Below are 19,700 nucleotides of genomic sequence, written 5' to 3'. Positions count from 1 at the left end.
CTTGTACACTTTTGTCATTTTGTTTCAGGTAGGAGAGCTCCTTTCATGATTTTGTGATTTCTTGTAAGGCAGGTCTAGTGGTGGTGACCTCCTTCAGCTTTTGTTTGTCTGAGAAAGCCTTTACTTATCTTTCATATCTGAAAGATAACTTTTATAGATAGAGTATTCATGGATGACAGTTTTTATCTTTCAATATTTTGAATATATCTTTCCATTCTCTCCTGGCATGTAGGGTTTCTGCTGAGAAATCTGCTGATAGCCTTATGGGGATCCCCTTGTAGGTTATTTTCATTTTCTCCCTGGCTGCCTTTAATATTCTCTTTGTCATTGGCTTTTGACACTTTTATTATCATGTGTCTTGGAGAAGGTCCTTTTGCATTTAGATAATTGGGTGTTTTATTAGCTTCATAGATTTGTATATCCAGCTCCTTCCTCAGGTTTGGGAAGTTCTCAGATATTATTTCTTTAAATAAGCTCTCTGCTCCCTTCTCTCTCTTCTCTCCTTCTGTGATACCCATTATCCTTATGTTGCCCTTTCTAATGGAGTCAGATAATTCTTGTAAAATTTCTACATTTAAAAAAACTTAGGGGCCGGCCCTGTGGCGTAGCGGTTAAGTGCACGTGCTCTGCTGCTGGCGGCCCGGGTTCGGATCCCTGGCGTGCACCAAGGCACCGCTTGTCAAGCCATGCTGTGGCGGCGTCCCATATAAAGTGAAGGAAGGAAGGCACAGATGTTAGCCCAGGGCCAGTCTTCCTCAACAAAAAGAGGAGGATTGGCATGGATGTTAGCTCAGGGCTGATCTTCCTCACACACATACAAAAAAAATCTTAGTTCTTGCTCTTTTCTACCTGCATCTTTTGTAGGTTTCTATCTTTCGGTGCACTAATTCTCTCCTCCTTATGGTCTACTCTATTTCCAATGCCTTCTTATGCATTATTCATCTCATTTATTGAGTTTTTCAGCTCCAGAATTTCTTTTTGTTTCTTTTTTAGAGTTTCAATTTCCTTGGGTAAAGTATTTCCTCTATTCATTGATTTTATCCCTCTGCTCATTGAACTGCCTTTCTGAGTTTCCTTGTAGCTTATTGAGTTTCTTCATGTTAGCTATTTTGAAGTCTTCATCAGTTAGGTTGCACTCTTCCATGAATTTATGTTTGATTTCTGGAGTATTATTATTTTCTTTTTGTAATGACATGTTACTGAGGGTTTTCGTGGTACTTGCTGAGTTATTCCTCTGCCAGCATATTTGTTGTGGCAGACAGTTTTCTTATTTGGGTCCAGCTTTATTTGTTTTGATTCTTACTAGTCAATTGTTTGGAGATTAGAGGCTTTTCTTTTGTGTTTCAGTAGATGGAGCTATAGCACTAGTTTTTGATTTCTCTTACCTGAGTGCCTCTGGCTATATTTGAGGATTGGCACATTCACGCACCTTCTACCGCCTCTATTGGGGCTCCATCTATACTCTCTTCATCACCACCTGTGTCTCTGGGGGTCACTGATGCCTTGCTGTTGTTGGTGGCACTGCGGTTGCTGACTTCACCACCAGGGGTATGGGGATGGTTGATGCCTCTACCACCACCAGGATCACTTGATTTGGAAGCTTCACCACCTTGGTTGGTCAAGGAGAAGGGTGGGGAGGAAGCTGGGTTCATGGGGTACCACCTCTGCTGTTGTCTGTTACCTCGTGGCTGCAGGCGCTGTTGCTGTTGGGATGTCGGAGTCGTGTGCATGCCTGCACTGCTACTATCAGGGTCTGAGCTTCACCTGGAGGCCTGGGATCATGGTGCTCTGCCTCTGCTGCTGCTCTGCTCTCTGTGGTCACAGGTGCTGCTCACCAAAGTTGCACGTGTGCCTCCACTGCTGCCCACTGGGTTCTCTGGGGCTGAGGGCAGCTGTCTCAGCCCCTGTAGTAGGGGGTCCAGAGTCCTGGGCACTGCCTCTGTTGTTTCAGTTTAGCTTCCTCTATGTGCTCCACTCCACCCACCTTTGTATGTACCAATGTATGGATCTCTCTGGCATACGAGTGTGTTTTGCAATATAGCCTTTGTTGGGTTATGGATGTTTCACTGGCTCTGTAGATTGAAGGGGAGAGACAAAGGGATCCTTTCACATCACCATCATGATGAGGTCCTGTAGGAAGATTATTCTTAATGAAAAAACACCATTAGGAAGCTTTACTTCATTAACAATGTATTTCCTGATACTGCTTACATTTTTATTTCAGGTTTTCTCTTTTGTGTCTCAATTTTCATTTTGTTTTAAAATATCTGACTATGAAGTCTGTCAATCAAGATCAATTTTCTGTAGTAATTTTATCTACAGCACAAATAATTTGAAAGGTAATGCATTTCTATAGGTTAAGTAAGGAATTTTCAAAAAGTTGAGTAATCATGATTACCTCTAAACCAGGAGAATAAACTACAAAATGAAGTGCATTTTCTTGCATTTGATGGGAATGCAATACACGCTGAAATCAATTGATATGGGAAAATAAAGTTTTAATGGTTTTACTTTGTTCTTGTTCTTCCCATAAATTCCAGCCCTAACTTTTCTCCAGGCTTGATGATGCAAAAGGAGGAAGATCTAGGAGAGTTAAAGAAGAGATAGAAGGAAAGAGCCTAAGGCTGGGTTGACTTGGACTCAATCTCAGAAATGTAGTTGTAGACTCAAAAATAAAAATGGATTTTCTTTTTTTACTTCTTCACATCTCCTTACTTCTCTATTATCCCCTTAAGCACTAAGCCCAGATCATGTGTGCCATGTTTTACTATACAGTAGATACATTTAGTTTGCTATAGATGTTTTTTCATACGAGGTGATATCTTTGGATTGTTATAATACTCTTTCTTGAGATGAATTGTTTCTAGTAAAGCATAAATTTGGTATTGTAAACTCAATCCTAAAGCATTTTGAGAATCATCCAATTTATATGCCACTGTGCTAATCAGAATCCCTGGGTAATTAGAGCTGCTGGGTTAACAGAAGTAACTAGCATTTATGTAAGATATTAATTTTTGAAGAACACTCCTACACATTTTATTCTGTTTATGAGAGCTTCATAACTATCCTAAGGAATATAGAAATTTTAGTATCTCTATTTTAATGATGAGGAAATTGAGGCTTGGTGAGGGTAATATGATAAGTAATAGGATTGAAACCAGAATTTTTATGTAATCTTATGCATTCTTTCATCTGAATGACCAGAGTTCATTGAATTTCCCTAGATCATTGGCTGGTGTATGGACAAAGTGCCATTATCCAAAGACTTTCACAAACTATTGCATTATTTTCTGCAACTTCATCTACTGCAATAGCCAGTCTTTGAAATATTTTCCATAATTATTGGAGATAATACTACTATACACTTATAAGATATTAGCTTATGCTAAGTGAATCTATTTTGAAATGCTTTATAATAAAATAAACTATTGATAACGTACAGCTTTGAAGTTGAATCAATTACAGTTATAACATTGAATTTAAGAATGTGTATAGATGAGGGGGGAACAGGTGTGTGGGTATGCATGCAAGTGTTAACACACATTGTTGAAAGAGAGTTGTCAAATGAAGACTATATATTAATTTACTTTGCTTATTTAAATATAAATCTTGTTTATATTTACTTTGTTTACCTTTAATTCCCATAAACTCTATCACAACTTTTTCTACATTCTTTGGCTTGGCTCTACTTAGGAAACCCCACACCATACCCCTCTTTATTTTACATTGATTTGACTGTTCATCTGGCTGCCTTCAAACAAGAATGTGTCAGATTTAGAAAATTCCCATGAAGTCAGCAAGGTTGCTAGAGGTTGTGACTGTATAGTCTTCTCTTTCCCCAATATCCCTCCATTGGTCATTATTCTCTTGTCGCCACTTTTTTATAAATAAATCTTATCCATACGTAACAGAAATTGCCTGTTTAGCTCTTAGTTTAAACCATCTAGATTTACCATCAAGACTTTAGAAGAATGTTAATGGAGCATAAGACTGATTTGTTTGTAAAGGTTTTATTGGAAGTTCCAACCGGGACTAAAAGGAAAGGAAAGGTAAATAAAAGTGAAATTGTAGTAATTCACTGCTCCGTGGTCACCTCAAACTGCTTATGTATTTAATATTTTATTTTATTAAAATTAAATGAAATAGCATAAACTGATATATTAAATTAAGAAAAATTAAAATATGAAATTATCTATGCCATCAGCAAATTAATCATTGCTTCTGCTTGAAGTAATAAACACATCTTAGTCACAGAATGCTCAGGATAATTAATCTTTTTGGTAAATAATTCACTAATTTGATCACTAAAGTAGCCCCTGTGAATTCCTGTTATCTGAAAGAAGAGAAAAATTTCTTTCTCTCATTTATAAGTTTGAATAATAGAAAAATTATAATATTTCTCTAAAATTTTAAATGTATCAACCAGTAGCTGATGTAAATTCCCATTGTGAAGGACTTTTATTATGTCCGTTCCACAGTTTCTCTTTTTAGTAAACAAAAATGGAATCAATTTCAAGTAAAAATACTATTCAGAGTTTTGGGAAATCAAAAATATTGGCATTAATTGAATAAAAAGAATAATGGCTACCCTATAAATGGCATTAAAGAAATTCCCAAATAACTAAATTCCTTATGTCTTTTCGGAAGCAACAGCCATTGAATTTATAAATAGTTTAAAATTCTTTTGATTTTTTCTCTTTAAAATTGGGGTGTCCAACACAATGTTATTGAAGTTTTCTTAGCCGTATGGATACATTCAAGTTTAAATTTTGGTTTCCTCTTTTAATGTGCCAAGTTTGTTTCAGATATGGTACACTGAAAGTAGATTGCCTTAGGCTTGGTTTCTTTGTCCTACTCTGATGGTGCATTCTTCCTCTTCCTGCTTTTCCTCTTCTTCATTTCATCTTCTTAGTATTTTCCTAAATTAGGAATGATAGTGAATTATAAAGAAGTGGACAAGATGATAAATGTAAATCTCTTGTTACTTTGGAAATTCTACTCTGAGCCTCCCACTTCCCTCCACTTTTAAAATTATTCCACATGCAAAATGATAAGTGAATGCAGAATTGTGCCTTTGATTCCAAATTTCTCATTCAGCTGAACAATTATTATTAGAAATATTTTCCCAACAGTACTCTTTGGTTTTATTTAATAAATTTTGTCTCAGATTTGTATGATTCTAACTTCTTTGGGCTTTAGTCTCTACATTTGAAATTAAGTAAAAAAATTCTTCCCACCTACTGAGTGAAAATTTTACAGGTAATAATGAGACAGATGAACAGTATTCCAAATTAATATGAAGCAAATTGTTGTATAATCCAAGCATAAAACATCATTAAAGAATGAAACATATTTGCTACTTTTCTTTGTTAACACCAAAGTCAGTACAGATTTCTTTTCCAGGGCAGGAGATAGAAGGTTATGGGAGAGGAGTCAAGATGGCGGCGTAAGCAGACTCAGAACTCACCTCCTCCCGTGGACACAGCCAATTTACAACTACTCGTGGAAAAATTACCCCTGAGACAGAACTGAAAACTGGATGAGAGGAACTCCTGCAACAACGGACAATCCTAACTGAGGTGGAAGAGGCAGAGACTCCCTTCTGGAGAGGAAAAACGCCGCCTTCACAAGCCGCCAGCTTCACGGCCGCCGGGAGCAGCTCACAGGTACGCAGCCTCCCTGGAGGCGCGGGGCCCTGAGCCGGGGAGCGCCCCCGCTGTGGGCATATTGTGGACCCAGCACAATCGAGACCAGCGGCATAATATCTGACTGTGCCTGCTACAAAAACACTGGGGAGCACCCCCAGAAAACCCGGTTCACAAAGAAACTAAAACTGGCTCTTAAAGGGCCCGCATGCAAACTCACCCATTTCAGGAAGCACCCTAAAATCACCAGAAAGAAAGGTGTACAGTGCTTTGGTGACAAGAGACTCACCTAATAGGCCCTGAGTGCATCTCGGTGAGGGGTGAGACCTCTCCAGGGACTGGGACATTGGCGACGGCCATTGTTGTGGCCTGGTGTGGGCGTGGTGACACAGACGCCATTGGAGTTCTCCCTGAGGCCTGCTAGCCCAGGGTCTGCCCCACCCACTAGAGCACCGATTTAATCCAGCTCAGCCAGGGCAGGCAGCCCACCCTAGAGACTGGCCCCACCCAACAACAAGCCCTCAGGCAACTTGTGGGCCTGCATAGATTGGTGACTGGATTCTCTGCAGCCTGGCAACTGAGCCGACTTGAGCAGGGCAGGGTGTGCACAAGGAGTGGGTGGAGAGTGTGGGGCAGTGGCAGAGTGTGTGGGGCTCCCGTCGTGGAGAGACTGGGCCCACTTGGGGAGGTGGGGGCACTCACACGGGGCAGGACTGTGTTGACTGTGTGTGTGGACCTGTGGGCGGCAGGGCTTCTCAGCTGCAGAAGACTTGTACTTCTCAAAGACCCACATAGGAGGTTTGCTTCACCTTCCAAAACCTGAAACAATTGGATGCTCCTGTGCCTGAGGCCAGCCCCACCCAGCTGCAATCCTCAGAGAGCTGACAAGAGACCTAATAGGCTAGAGGCTTACAGCAATTGTAAGGCCCTGAGCCTAACAACCTGCCATGCTGGGGGCCTACTCACTTAAAAGAAATACTGCAACACAAATGAGGTATTAGAACTTGCAGCCAAATGTGCTGGGGATCCCCACACCTGATAAAGAGACTGAAGGGCCCACAACAACTACAAGCAGCTGAGCATTACAACAGCTGGCCAGGAGCATAACTCGGCCTCCCTGGGAGCCTACAGGGAGAGCAAACAGGCCACAACAGAAGGACACACATAGCCCACATAGGGATCACCCCTGGAACATTGAGAACTGAGGGAAGCACACTGGAAGCCTCCTAAGGCATCACTTACATAAGGTCACCTATCCAAGAGCAGGAGACGTAGCTGACCTACCTCATACGTAGACACAAGCATAGGGAAAGAGACAAAATGAAGAGGCAAAAGAATACATTCCAAGTAAGGCAACAGGACAAAACCCCAGAAAAGGAACTAAGTGAAACAGAAATGAGCAACCTACCCGACAGAGAGTTCAAACTAAGAGTGTTAAGGATGCTCACTGATCTGGGGAGAAGAATAGATGAACTCAGTGAGAATGTCAACAAAGAAATGGAAGATATAAAAAAGAACCAATCAGAAATGAAGAATACAATACTGGAAATGAAAAATTCATTAGAGGGACTCAAAAGCAGAGTAGAGGATACAGAAGAACAGATCTGTGAGCTGGACGAAAGACTAGAAGAAATTACCCGAGGTGAACAGGTAAAAGAGAAAAGAATTAAAAAGAGTGAGGACAGTCTAAGGGACCTCTGGGACAACATCAAGCACACTAACATCCGTGTTATAGGTGTCCCGGAAGGAGAAGAGCGAGACAAAGGGTCAGAGAATCTATTTCAAGAAATAATAGATGAAAACTTCCCTAACCTAAGGAAGGAAACAGACATCCAGGTAATAGGAAGCACAGAGAGCCCCAAACAAGATAAACCCAAAGAGGCCCACACCAAGACACATCATAATCAAAATGTCCAGAATTAAAGATAAAGAGAGAATCCTAAAAGCCGCAAGAGAATGTCAAGTTACATACAAAGGAAACCCCATAAGGCTATCAGCTGACTTCTCTGCAGAAACCTTACAGGCTAGAAGAGAATGGCACGATATATTTAAAGTGCTAAAAGGAAAAAACTTACAGCCAAGAATACTCTACCCAGCAAGGTTATCATTCAAAATGGAAGGAGAGATCAAAATTTTCCCAGATAAGCAAAAATTAAAGGAGTTTGTCACCAAGAAACCAGTGCTACAAGAAATGTTAAAGGGACTGATTTAAGGGGAAAAGAAAAGACCACAAATAGGAAAAATTATCTATTTCCATGATTAGAACGTAATGGATACAAATGCACATAAAGAGGTTAGATATGATATCAAAAACATGAGGGAGGAGGGGAGTTAAAGAGTACAGCTTTCAGACAGAGGTCAAACTAAAGTGACCATCAATTCTGTATAGAAGAAGAAAGGAACAGAGAAGGACTACTAAAACACTGAGAAAAAAAAAAGTTAAAAAATGGCAGTAAGTACATACTTATCAATAGCTACTTTAAAAGTCAATGGACTAAACCCTCCAATTAAAAGGCATAGGGTGGCTGACTGGATAGAAAAACAAGACCCATATATACGCTGCATACAAGAGACACGCTTCAGACCTAAAGACACTCACAAACTGAAAGTGAAGGGGTGGAAAAAGATACTCCACGCAAATGGCAATGAAAAGAAAGCTGGGGTAGCAGTACTCATATCAGACAAAATAGACTTTAAAACAAAAACTGTAAAAAGAGACAAAGAAGGGCATTACATAATGATCAAGGGAACAATCCAACAAGAGGATATAACACTTGTAAATATCTGCGCACCCAATGTAGTTGCACCTAAATATATAAAGCAATTATTAACAGACATAAAAACAGAAATAGACAGTAACACAATAATAGTAGGGGACTTTAACACTCCACTTACACCAACGGATAGATCATCCAAACAGAAGATCAATAAGGAAACATTGGCCTTAAACGACACACTACAACAGATGGACCTAGTAGATATATACAGAGCATTCCATCCAAAAACCGAAGAATACACGTTCTTTTCAAATGCACATGGAACATTCTCCAGGCTTGATCACATATTAGGCGACAAAACAAGTCTCCATAAATTTAAGAAGATTGAAATAATACCAAGCATCCTTTCTGATCACAATGGTATGAAACTAGAAATCAACTATAGGAAGAAAATCAGAAAAGCCACAAATGTGTGGAGATTAAACAAAATGCTAGTGAACAACAACTGGGTTAACGAAGAAATCAAAGAAGAAATCAAAAAATACCTGGAGACAAATGAAAATGAAAATACGACATGCCAGAATTTATGGGATACAGCAAAAGTAGTTCTAAGAGGGAAGTTTATAGCGATACAGGCCTATCTCAACAAACAAGAAAAATCTCAAATAAACAATCTAACAATGCACCTGCAGGAACTGGAAAAAGAAGAAAAAACAAAGCCCCAAATCAGTAGAAGACGGGAAATCATAAAAATCAGAGCAGAAATAAATGAAATAGAGACCAAAAAAAAATAGAAAAAATTAATAAAACCAAGAGCTGGTTCTTTGAAAAGATCAACAAAATTGACAAACCTTTAGCTAGACTCACCAAGAAAAAAAGAGAGAAGGCACAAATAAGTAAAATCAGAAATGAAAGAGGAGAGGTTACAACAGACACCTCAGAAATACAAAAGATTATAAGAGAATACTATGAAAAGCTATATGCCAATCAATTCGACAATCTGGAAGAAATGGATAAATTGTTAGAATCATACAACCTTCCAAAACTGGATCAAGAAGAAGTAGAGAATTTGAATAGACCAATCACCAGTAAGGAGATCGAAACAATAATCACAAACCTCCCCAAAAATAAAAGTCCAGGACGAGACGGCTTCCCTGGTGAATTCTACCAAACATTCAAAGAAGACTTAATACCTATCGTTCTCAAACTCTTCCAAAAAATTGAGGAGAGGGGGAAGCTCCCTAACTCATTCTACGAAGCTGACATATTTAAATGAAAAATTGATGAGTTATGTTGAACAAAAGGATGTAAGAGATGAAAAAGAGAAAACAGGCTAAGAAACTACCAGATTTCTATTCTGAGTAGGTGGTGAAATAACTGTAACATTTGGAGGGAAGATGGCAAGCTTGATTTAGTTTCCATTACATGGAAATGCAAGTGGGACATGCCAGTGGATATACTGTGAATAAAAGTGTGATCTCAGGAGAGACCTCAAGAGAGAAATTACCTTAGGAATCATTTGCCTTTAGATTCTAGTTGAATCCACGGCTGCAGATGAAATCACATGATGCTGTGCTGGTGTCACAGCTGCTGTGAATAGGGAGAAAATAATCCTTCTTTTAAAAAGGCAATTGGATGGGCCAGCCCGGTGGAGTAGTGGTTAAGTTTGCATGCTCTGCTTCAGTGGCCCAGGGTTTGCAGGTTTGGATCCCGGGTGTGGACCGATGCACTGCTTGTCAGCCATGCTCTGGTGGCGTCCTATATAAAGTAGAGGAAGATGGGCACATGTGTTAGCCCAGGGCCAATCTTCCCCTGCAAAAAGAGGAGGATTGGCAATGGATGTTAGCTCAGGGCTAATCTTCCTCACCAAAAAAAAAAAGGCAATTAGGGGCAGGTCCCATGGCCTAGTGGTAAGTTCGGCATGCTCTGCTTCAGTGGCCCGGGATCGGTTCCCGGGCATGGACCTACACCACATGTGGGCGGTCATACCATGGTGGCGACCCACATACAAAACAGAGGGAGATTGGCACAGATGTTAGCTCAAGGTAAATCTTCCTCAGCAAAAAAATAAATAAATAAATAAAACTAAAAAGGTAATGAATAGGAGTATCTGTTGCCATTTAGGAAGGAATATGCTTATGTTTCAGTTACTTCTTACACTTTTTGTTCTATATTATACTCTAATGTTTATTCCTTTGTAATATTGTATAATATAGTACATGCCTTCTTTCACTAAACAACACTCAACATGAAATATTTATTGATTTGATTTTGACTCTTGCCTAGTCCAATGATAGAATATCTCTGGTCCATGCTCATAGAGGCATTTACTAATCTCTGACAAGTCCCTTTCCTCAAAACATAGAAAAATAAAAGACCTGTACTTGAGTAATTTTTAAAAATTGTGAACACTATATAATGTTTGGAATAGGCTTTGCAATAATACAGTGAGAAGGAAAGTGGGGCATGGTATTATAGATGAAAATAGATTTGGACGCAGAGACAAGATGGCGGTGTAAGCAGACTCGGAACTCACCTCCTCCTGTGGACACAGCCAATTTACAACTACTCGTGGAAAAATTACCCCTGAGACAGAACTGAAAACGGGATAAGAGGAACTCCTGCAACAATGGACAATCCTAACTGAGGTAGAAGAGGCAGAGACACCCTTCTGGAGAGGAAAAACGCCGCCTTCACAAGCCGCCAGCTTCGCGGCCGCCGGGAGCAGCTCACAGGTACGCAGCCCTCCCTGGAGGCGCTGGAGGCGCGGGGCCCTGAGCCGGGGAGCGCCCCCGCTGTGGGCATTTTGTGGACCCAGCACAATCGAGACCAGCGGCATAACATCTGGCTTCGCCTGCTACTAAAGCATTGGGGAGTACCCCCAGAAAACTCGGTTCACAAAGAAACTAAAACCGGCTCTTAAAGGGCCCGCGTGCAAACTCACCCGTTTCAGAAAGCATCCTAAAGTCACCAGAAAGAAAGGTGCACAGTGCTTTGGTGAAAGGAGACTCACCTGATAGGCCCTGAGTGCATCTCGGTGAGGGGTGAGACCTCTCCAGGGACTGGGACATTGGCGGTGGCCATTGTTGTGGCCTGGTGTGGGCGTGTTGACACAGACGCCATTGGAGTTCTCCCTGAGGCCTGCTAGCCCAGGGTCTGCCCCACCAGCTAGAGCACTGATTTAATCCAGCTCAGCCAGGGCAGGCAGCCCACCCTAGAGACTAGCCCCACCCAACAACAAGCCCTCAGGCAACTTGTGGGCCTGCATAGATTGGTGACTGGATTCTCTGCAGCCTGGGAACTAAGCCAACTTGAGCGGGGCAGGGTGTGCACAAGGAGTGGGTGAAGAGTGTGGGGCGGTGGCAGAGTGTGTGGGGCTCCTGCCATGGAGAGACTGGGTCCGCTTGGGGGGGTCAGGGCGCTCACACAGGGCAGGACAGTGTTGACTGTCTGTGTGGACCTGTGGGCAGCAGGGTTTGTCAGCTGCAGAAGACTTGTGCTTCTCAAAGACCCACATAGGAGATTTGCCCAAGCTTCCAAAGCCTGAAACGATTGGGTGCTCCTGTGCCTGAGGCCAGCCCCACCCAGCTGCAATCCTCAGAGAGCTGACAAGAGACCTAATAGGCTAGAGGCTTACAGCAATTGTAAGGCCCTGAGCCTAACAACCTGCCATGCTGGGGGACTACTCACTTAAAAGAAATACTGCAACACAAATGTGCTATTAGAACTTGCAGCCAACTGTGCTGGGGCTCCCCGCACCTGATAAAGAGATTGAAGGGCCCACAACAACTACAAGCAGCTGAGCATTACAACAGCTGGCCAGGAGCATAACTCGGCCTCCCTGGGTGCCTACAGGGAGAGCAAACAGGCCACAACAGAAGGACACACATAGCCCACATAGGGGTCACCCCTGGAACATTGAGAACTGAGGGAAGCACACTGGAAGCCTCCTAAGGCATCACTCACATAAGGTCACCTATCCAAGAGCAGGAGACGTAGCTGACCTACGTAATACGTAGACACAAGCACAGGGAAAGAGGCAAAATGAGGAGGCAAAAGAATACATTCCGAGTAAGGGAACAGGACAAAACCCCAGAAAAGGAAATAAGTGAAACAGAAATGAGTAACCTACCCAACAGAGAGTTCAAACTAAGAATGTTAAGGATGCTCACTGATCTGGGGAGAAGAATAGATGAACTCAGTGAGAATGTCAACAAAGAAATGGAAGATATAAAAAAGAACCAATCAGAAATGAAGAATACAATACTGGAAATGAAAAATTCATTAGAGGGACTCAAAAGCAGAGTAGAGGATACAGAAGAACGGATCTGTGAGCTGGACGAAAGACTAGAAGAAATTACCCGAGGTGAACAGGTAAAAGAGAAAAGAATTAAAAAGAGTGAGGACAGTCTAAGGGACCTCTGGGACAACATCAAGCGCACTAACATCCATGTTATAGGTGTCCTGGAAGGAGAAGAGTGAGACAAGGGGGCAGAGAATCTATTTCAAGAAATAATAGATGAAAACTTCCCTAACCTAAGGAAGGAAACAGACATCCAGGTACAGGAAGCACAGAGAGCCCCAAACAAGATAAACCCAAAGAGGCCCACACCAAGACACATCATAATCAAAATGTCCAGAATTAAAGATAAAGAGAGAATCCTAAAAGCCGCAAGAGAATGTCAAGTTACATACAAAGGAAACCCCATAAGGCTATCAGCTGACTTCTCAGCAGAAACCTTACAGGCTAGACGAGAGTGGCATGATATATTTAAAGTGCTAAAAGGAAAAAACTTAGAGCCAAGAATACTCTACCCAGCAAGGTTATCATTCAAAATGGAAGGAGAGATCAAAATTTTCCCAGATAAGCAAAAATTAAAGGAGTTTGTCACCAAGAAACCAGTGCTACAAGAAATATTAAAGGGACTGATTTAAGGGGAAAGAGAAGACCACAAATAGGAAAAATTACCTATTTCCATGATTAGAACGTAATGGATACAAAAACACAAAAAAGAGGTTAGATATGATATCAAAAACATGAGGGAGGAGGGGAGTTAAGAGTAAAGCTTTCAGACAGAGGTCAAACTAAAGTGACCATCAATTCTGTATAGAAGAAGAAAGGAACAGAGAAGGACTACTAAAACACTGAGAAAAAAAAAAGTTAAAAAATGGCAGTAAGTACATACTTATCACTAGCTACTTTAAATGTCAATGGACTAAATGCTCCAATTAAAAGGCATAGGGTGGCTGACTGGATAAAAAAACAAAACCCATATATATGCTGCATACAAGAGACACCCTTCAGACCTAAAGACACTCATAAACTGAAAGTGAAGGGGTGGAAAAAGATACTCCACGTAAATGGCAATGAAAAGAAAGCTAGGGTAGCAGTAGTCATATCAGAAAAAATAGGCTTCAAAACAAAAACTGTAAAAAGAGACAAAGAAGGGCATTACATAATGATCAAGGGAACAATCCAACAAGAGGATAGAACACTTGTAAATATCTACGCACCCAATGTAGGTGCACCTAAATATATAAAGCAATTATTAACAGACATAAAAACAGAAATAGACAGTAACACAATAATAGTAGGGGACTTTAACACTCCACTTACACCAACGGATAGATCATCCAAACAGAAGATCAATAAGGAAACATTGGCCTAAAATGACACACTAGAACAGATGGACCTAGTAGATATATACAGAGCATTCCATCCAAAAACCAAAGAATACATGTTCTTTTCAAATGCACATGGAACATTCTCCAGGCTTGATCACATATTAGGCCACAAAACAAGTCTCCATAAATTTAAGAAGATTGAAATAATATCAAGCATCTTTTCTGACCACAACGGTATGAACCTAGAAATCAATTATAGGAAGAAAATCAGAAAAGCCACAAATGTGTGGAGATTAAACAAAATGCTAGTGAACAACGACTGGGTTAACGAAGAAATCAAAGAAGAAATCAAAAAATATCTGGAGACAAATGAAAATGAAAATACGACATGCCAGAATTTATGGGATACAGCAAAAGCGGTTCTAAGAGGGAAGTTTATAGCAATACAGGCCTATCTGAACAAACAAGAAAAATCTCAAATAAACAATCTAACAATGCACCTAAAGGAACTGGTAAAAGGAGAACAAACAAAGCCCGAAATCAGTAGAAGAAGGGAAATAATAAAAATCAGAGCAGAAATAAATGAAATAGAGACCAAAAAAACAATAGAAAAAAATAATAAAACCAAGAGCTGGTTCTTGGAAAAGATCAACAAAATTGACAAATCTTTAGCTAGACTCACCAAGAAAAAAAGAGAGAAGGCACAAATAAGTAAAATCAGAAATGAAAGAGGAGAGGTTACAACAGACACCTCAGAAATGCAAAAGATTATAAGAGAATACTATGAAAAGCTATATGCCAACCAATTCGACAATCTGGAAGAAACGGATAAATTCTTAGAATCATACAACCTTCCAAAACTGGATCAGGAAGAAGTAGAGAATTTGAATAGACCAATCACCAGTAAGGAGATCGAAACAGTAATCACAAACCTCCCCAAAAATAAAAGTCCAGGACGAGACGGCTTCCCTGGTGAATTCTACCAAACATTCAAAGAAGACTTAATACCTATCCTTCTCAAACTCTTCCAAAAAACTGAGGACGGGGGGAAGCTCCCTAACTCGTTCTACGAAGCTGACATTACCCTGATACCAAAACCAGACAAGGACAACACCAAAAAAGAAAATTACAGGCCAATATCACTGATGAACATCGATGCACAAATCCTCAACAAAATACTAGCAAATTGCATAGAACAATATGTTAAAAAGATTATACACCATGATCAAGTGGGAATTATTCCAGGGATGCAAGGATGGTTTAACATTCGCAAATCAATCAATGTAATACACCACATTAATACAATGAAGAATAAAACTCACATGATCATCTCAATAGATGCAGAGAAAGCATTTGACAAGAAACAGCATCCATTTATGATAAAAACTCTGAATAAAATGGGTATAGAAGGAAAGTATCTCAACATAATAAAGACCATATATGAGAAACCCATAGCTAATATCATCCTCAATGGTGAAAAACTGAAAGCCATCCCTCTAAGAACAGGAACCAGACAAGGATGCCCACTGTCACCACTCCTATTTAACATAGGACTGGAAGTCCTAGCCAGAGCAATCAGGCAAGAGAAAGAAATAAAAGGGATCCAAATTGGAAAGGAAGAAGTGAAACTGTCACTATTTGCAGGTGACATGATTTTATATATGGAAAACCCTAAAGAATCCACCAGAAAACTTTTAGAAGTAATAAACGAATATGGTAAAGTTGCAGGATACAAAATCAACATACAAAAATCAGTTGCATTTCTGTACACTAACAATGAAGTAGCAGAAAGAGAAATTAAGAATACCATCCCATTTACAATTGCAACAAAAAGAATAAAATACCTAGGAATAAACTTAACCAAAGAGGTGAAAGATCTGTACACCGAAAACTATAAAACATTTCTGAAAGAAATTGAAGAAGACACAAAGAAATGGAAAGATATTCTGTGCTCTTGGATTGGAAGAATTAACATAGTTAAGATGTCCATACTTCCTAAAGCCATCTATAGATTCAATGCAATCCCTATCAAAGTTGCAACAACATTTTTCACAGAAATAGAACAAAGAATCCTAAAATTTATATAGAACAACAAAACACCCCGAATAGCTAAAGGAATCCTGAGAAAAAAGAACAAAGCTGGAGGTATCACACTCCCTGATTTCAAAATATACTACAAAGCCATAGTAACCAAAACAGCATGGTACTGGCACAAAAACAGACACACAGATCAATGGAATAGAATCGAAAGCCCAGAAATAAACCCACTCATCTATGGACGGCTAATCTTTGACAAAGGAGCCAAGAACATACAATGGGGAAAAGAAAGTCTCTTCAACAAATGGTGTTGGGAAAGCTGGACAGCCATATGCAAAAAAATGAAAGTAGACCCTTACCTTACACCATACACAAAAATTAACTCCAAATGGATTAAAGACTTGAATGTAAGACCTTAAACTGTGAAACTTCTAGAAGAAAACAGAGGCAGTACGCTCTTCGACATCGGTCTTAGCAACATCTTTTCAAACACCGTGTCTGACCGGGCAAGAGAAACAATAGAAAAAATAAACAAATGGGACCACATCAAACTAAAAAGCTTCTGCACAGCAAAGGAAACCATCAACAAAACGAAAAGACAACCTAACAATTGGGAGAAGATATTTGCAAACCATACATCTGATAAGGGCTTAATCTCCAAAATATATAAAGAACTCATGCATCTCAACAACAAAAAAACTACCAACCAAATTAAAAAATGGGTAAAAGACCTGAACAGACATTTCTCCTAAGAAGATATACAGATGGCCAACAGACACATGAAAAGATGTTCAAAATCACTAACTATCAGGGAAATGCAAATCAAAACTACAATGAGATATCACCTCATGCCCGTCAGAATGGCTATAATTAACAAGACAGGAAACAACATGTGTTGGAGAGGATGTGGAGAGAACGGAACTCTCATACACTGCTGGTGGGAGTGCAAACTGGTGCAGCCACTATGGAAAACAGTATGGAGATTCTTCAAAAAATCAAGGATAGAACTACCATATGATCCAGCTATTCCACTGTTGGGTATTTATTAAAAGAACTTGAAAACACCAATTTGTAAAGGTACATGCACCCGTGTGCTCATTGCAGCGTTATTCACAATAGCAAAGACTTGGAAGCAACCTAAGTGCTCATCAAGGGACGAATGGATAAAGAAGCTGTGGTATATATACACAATAGAATACTACTCAGCCATAAGAAACGATGAAATCCAGCCATTTGTGACATCATGGATGGACATTGAGGGTATAATGCAAAGTGAAATAAGTCAGAGGGAGAAGGTCAAATACTGCATGATTTCCTTCATTAAGTAGTAGATAATAACAACAATAAACAAACACATAGGGACAGAGATTGGATTGGTGGTTACCAGAGGGGAAGGGGGGAGGGAGGAGGGTGAAAGGGATAATTGGGTACATGTGTGTGGTGATGGGTTGTAATTAGTATTTTGGTGGTGAACATGATGTAATCTATGCAGAAATAGAAGTACAATGATGTACACCTGAAATTTTTACGATGTTATAAACCAATGTTACTGCAATAAACAAACAAAAAAAAGATATATATAAAAAAAAAGAAGGTTATGAACTCTGCTTTCTAGGAAACCGTAAATATGCCTTTAATCATTTAATATATATCATTAAGAGAATTGGCAGCATATTCATTAAAAGTCAGAAAACAACCTCTACATTTCTGTGAATAACAGAAATGTTATTAAATATGCCAGGAACCATTCCAGTACATAAACAGATTATCATCACTTTTTCAGTATTGGAGAGCAAAATAATTGCTTTGATTACTTATTTCATTTCTTGTTATAAAATCAAGTAAAAAAATTGGAAAGTCACTAAATACTGTGACATATTCTGATATAAATAATTACACTCAGGTAATTACGTTCATGACTGTATAGAGAGATGACTGACATAATGGGCCATAAAATACCCCAATAAGACTGCCTTTGACAGGGTCAAACTGGCTGAGCCAAGAGATCAGTTGGTATGATGAACCATTCTCCTGTAAACAATATGCAATCTTCATTCTTAACTAGACCAGTTCCCATTTTTTCCATGAATATCTCTGCTCATTCTTGTCTCTGTAACTTGGATCATGTTATTTTTATCCCCAGTAATTCTCTTTCTAGCCCTGACTTTTTTTTTTTCTTTTTTTTTTTTTTGATGTTTTAATGGTTTCTAACATTGTGAAATTTTGGTTTGTACATTTTTGTTTGTCCATCACCACATATCTGACTCCCTTCACCCCTTGTGCCCACCCCCCACCCCCACTGCCCTGGTAACCACAGTCCAGTTTTCTCTGTCCATGTGTTGGTTTATATTCCACATATGAGTGAGATCATATAGTGTTTGTCTTTCTCTTTCTGGTTTATTTCACTTAACATAATACGCTCCTGGCCCATCCATGTTGTTGCAAATGGGACGATTTTGTCTTTTTTTATGGCTGAGTAGTATTCCATTGTATATATATACCACGTTTTCTTAATCAAATCGTCAGTCGAGGGACACTTAGGTTGTTTCCACTTCTTGGCTATGGTGAATAATGCTGCAATGAACATAGGAGTGCATAAGCCTCTTTGGATTGTTGATTTCAGGTGCGTTAGATAGATTCCCAGTAGTGGGATGGCTGGATCATAGGGCATCTCTATTTTTAATTCTTTGAGGAATCTCCATACCGTTTTCCATAGAGGCTGCACCAATTTGCATTCCCACCAGCTGTGTATGAGGGTTCCTGTTTCTCCACATCCTCTCCAACATTTGTTGTTTTTTGTCTTGGTGATTATAGCCATTCTAACAGGCGTGAGGTGGTATCTTAGTGTTGTTTTGATTTGCATTTCCCTGATGATTAGTGATGTTGAGCATCTTTTCATGTGCCTATTGGCCATCTGTATATCTTCCTTGGAGAAGTGTCTGTTCATTTCCTCTGCCCATTTTTTGATTGGGTTGTTTGTTTTTTTGTTGTTCAATTGTGTGAGTTCTTTATATATTAAGGAGATCAACCCCTTGTCAGATGTATGTTTTGCAAATATTCTCTCCCACCTGGTTGGTTGTTTGTTCATCTTGATTCTGGTTTCATTTGTCTTATAAAAGCTCTTTAATCTGATAAAGTCCCACTTGTTTATTTTTGTTTAGTTTCCCTAGTCTGGGTAGGCATGTCATCCGAAAAGATTCCTTTAAAATCAATGTCAAATAGTGTGTTGCCTATATTTTCTTCTATGAGTTTTATAGTTTCAGGTCTCACCTTCAGGTCTTTGATCCATTTTGAGTTAATTTTTGTGAATGGCGATAGCACATGGTCCACTTTCATTCTTTTGCATGTGGCTGTTCAGTTTTCCCAACACCATTTATTGAAGAGATTTTCCTTTCTCCATTGCATGTTCTTAGCACCTTTGTCGAAAATTAGCTGTCCGTATATGTGTGGTTTTATTTCTGGGCTTTCAATTCTGTTCCATTGATCTGTGTGTCTGTTTTTGTACCAGTACCATGCTGTTTTGATTACTATTGCTTTGTAGTATGTTTTGAAGTCAGGAATTGTGATGCCTCCAGCTTTGTTCTTTTTCTTTAGGATTTCTTTAGCTATTCGGGGTCTTTTGTTGCCCCATATAAATTTTAGTATTCTTTTTTCTATTTCTGTGAAGAATGTCATT

The sequence above is a fragment of the Diceros bicornis genome, chromosome X (assembly GCF_020826845.1).
Source record: "Diceros bicornis minor isolate mBicDic1 chromosome X, mDicBic1.mat.cur, whole genome shotgun sequence".
NCBI classification, from domain to species: Eukaryota; Metazoa; Chordata; class Mammalia; order Perissodactyla; family Rhinocerotidae; genus Diceros; species Diceros bicornis.
The sequence above is the reverse complement of the archived record's forward strand: the minus strand, read 5'-3'. Positions refer to the sequence as shown.